This window comes from Aplysia californica, unplaced genomic scaffold (assembly GCF_000002075.1).
Source record: "Aplysia californica isolate F4 #8 unplaced genomic scaffold, AplCal3.0 scaffold00128, whole genome shotgun sequence".
NCBI lineage: Eukaryota > Metazoa > Mollusca > Gastropoda > Aplysiida > Aplysiidae > Aplysia > Aplysia californica.
The window spans coordinates 133,821-136,682 of NW_004797398.1; positions in this window are offsets into that span (position 1 = coordinate 133,821).

A 2,862-nucleotide genomic window follows, 5' to 3' on the forward strand; every position below is an offset into this window, starting at 1 on the left:
AATACAACAACAAAAAAACCCAAACCAAAACACCTATAAATAATTAAAGGAAAAGCAGCCCTTCTCCAAATCATCACCATCCCCCCCCCCTCACACACACACACATTTAAAAAAAAACAGCAAACAAACAAACAAACAAACAAAATCCAACTAAAATGGACCTCCTGTCCAGCCAAGAATAATTAGTGATGGGAGAAATGATAACATAAAATTATGCTGAAGTAAAATCGTTAAAGAACAGGCGTCATCTTTTTTCGTAATTGCCTTCATTCGAAAAGCACAAAAACAAAAAGACAATAATCCCAGAAATGAAAACGTTTGGGTAGACTAATCACATTCCTGGTGAGTAGATCTAGGGCCATTATGATTAATTTCTAAATGTCAGATACTCAAACAAACAAAAGCGATGTGAAATACGTCGAGTTAGTAAGTGACAGTAGTAAAGAATTGACACTTTTTTTGGGGGGGGGGGGACCACACTTGTTTGTTCAGGGAGACAATCGTTTGATGTTGCAGTCTTAGTTAGTTGACTACAAGAAAAAATTAAAGCCAGCGGGAAAAAAGAGCTAATACAAGGTTAAATTATGGTTCCCCAGACGGTTTAGGCATATGATACCGCTGTATTTCAGCAACTCAATCCGTCTGATGAGAGACATACCCAGATAATAAACTATCTGATTAAAAGGTACGTGGGTTGCTTGCATGAGCTAGTATTGTCTGTTTCATTAAGTCCGATATTGTTAGAATAGTTACGAAATTGGATCCTTGTGTAAAAGTTTCAGTGTCCTAAAAATGTATTTATATATTGATAAATCTGTAATTGTTTGAAAATTCTGCTTTCCTCTTTAGTTCAAGGTCAATAATAAGTGGGTGTGAAGTGGGTGGAAAAGGGGGGGGGGTGTTGTCTCACTGTTTGAGCAATTGTGTATAATTTATGTAAACTGAGAGGGAATTACAAGGGAAGAAAATAAATGAGGGAATGAGAAATACACAAATATAAAACATATGTGCATTTTTCACTCTCTCGTTGGAGGGACTAACAGTAACGACGGGTAAATGGATTATGACAGCCCGTCCACAATGTAAGGGATCGATTCAAAAGTAATGATAAAGCGTCGAGCAATGAGAGACCACATCTGGCCGTCTCAGACAGGTAAATGTGTCCCTGGGTTGATAAAATAAGGTGACTGCGGCCGTGTTGGACAGGTGGCCATTTTACACTGTTAAATTATATAGAATAAACAAAAGGGGAAAAATAGAAAGTGGCGGTTTGTACAGGTGGCCGTCATGGCAGGTACGACTGTGCATATATACACACACACATGATATTATGCATTCGCATAATCGCACAAATTATATAAACAATGCACGCATTTTCACAACACACACACACACGTTAGTCTTTCAAAGCAATAGAACATTCATGTTTTGTTTTCACTTTTTTCAAATATCCCCATTCCCACCCCTGAATAAAACACGGTAGCTGCTATTTTCCGTGTGTATTTGTTTCGATGTAAATTTTGGACTGATTGAATGGGGGAAAAGTTTCACTTTTCAACTCCAATAAGAAGGCCTCTCTCATCACCAAAGATACATACATACTTTGCTCTTTCAGAACAAAATTCCGTCTTTACGTTGATGGCTCAAAAAATATTGCAGGAATCCAGATCCATTCCTGATAATTATTTGAAACGTCGTGAAGATTCCAGAAATATTTGACATCTCTTGACAACTGATGTTAACCGTTGGCAGTGTCGACGGGTGTGATGAAACTTGAAGCGGAGGGAATGTTCCTTTTTTTAAAGTCGTCCCATTTTTTCACCTTTCCTAGAAAAATGCCCAGCGCGGTCTGTGAGGCGGTGTTAATAACTATTTTGAAAAGTAACCAAGCAGCTACCTCTACTTATACGACGATTTATGTGTTTATCTTTCATATTACTCAAGCTAATAACTCTGTATGTAGCTCCAGATCGACGGGGTTCACAGAGCTCTATGATAATAGTAAATAAAACTTGAAATTTGACGTGGTGCTCCTCGACAGATCATGTCAAGCTGGGTCTGATCCACATTCTTCGTCAGTTTTGTTGTTTACTTTGGCTGATTCTTGTGGAAATTTCCATTACCGCTCTGCGGGGCAGATTTGGTTGCTTTAGGTTACTCTGTTCGTCTTAAAAAAACAAGAAAACGTTTGTTTAAATCTAACACGGATCTTTGGAGCTCTAGCTCAAATTATCATCAGACGGATACTTAGACCTATCCAAGAATCCACCCATCTACGTGTTTGTAAGGTAATTTCATATAATATGTAATTTCTATAAGCAGTTGATTTGTATATGAAGGTAAACAAACATTGAAACTCTATATTATTATAAAAAGAATGGTTACCTGTTGAGCTTATTGCAATTCAATAAAATCTTAGACTGCGAACCGAGAACGGCGGTAAGTAAGGGAGGGGGGAGGTGGGTACGGATACATCCTCTCCAGTACAGTACATAGTTCAGTCTATCTGCTCGTGGGTTGGCAGGCGTGAGAATCTACTCAGATATACATGTTTGATATCGCTTTTGGTGAGCCATTTCCGCCCTTTTCTTGGTTTCTTCTCCCCCCTTTTATACCAACCGATCACGTGCTTACCTTCAAAATAACGTACCACGTACAACGTGCATCTAGACGGCGTACTGTACCAAAGTAAACAAGTGCGGGAGTATAGTGGTTATGTTATAATCAGGAACTTAAAGATCGCCACTGTTGGGGTGTCAGCCATAGATTCTTTGAAATACAACGAGTCTTCTCTCTCTCTCTCTCTCTCTCTCTCTCTCTCTCTCTCTCTCTCTTTCTTTCTCTCTCTCTCTCTCTCTCTCT